This window comes from Vombatus ursinus, unplaced genomic scaffold (assembly GCF_900497805.2).
Source record: "Vombatus ursinus unplaced genomic scaffold, bare-nosed wombat genome assembly UNPS02014813.1, whole genome shotgun sequence".
Taxonomy (NCBI): Eukaryota; Metazoa; Chordata; class Mammalia; order Diprotodontia; family Vombatidae; genus Vombatus; species Vombatus ursinus.
This window is the reverse complement of record NW_020954591.1, coordinates 10986268-10986736: the sequence shown is the minus strand read 5'-3', so window position 1 is coordinate 10986736 and position 469 is coordinate 10986268.

Genomic DNA, 469 nt, shown 5'->3' with positions numbered 1-469 from the left:
TTACTGTACTATTGTTTCTATTCAATCATTTCAGTCATGTCTGACTTTTTATGACCTCATTGGAGATTTTCTTAGAGAAGATACTGGAGCGGTTTGTCATTTTCTTCTCCAGCTCATTCTACAGATGAGAAAACCGAAGCAAATAGGATTACATGACCTGCGCAGGCTCGTAGAACTAGTAAGTATCTGAGACGAGATTTGAACCTAGGAAGATGAGTCCTCCTGGCTTCAGGCCTGGCATTCTATCCCCCTCACCAGCTAGTGGCCCATTTACCATACTATGTTGTCTCTTAATGTCAACGCTAAACTTTGTTCGACAGTATTTTTATCACGTCGTATATCTGGCTCAAAAACTTCCCATAGCTGTCCACTACCAACAGATAAAATCTGTGTTCCTTAACCTTATCTGATTGTTTCCTACTCATTAGAACAGTCCAAAGTTGGAAAGGGCTGCTTAGGGGAAGGGGAG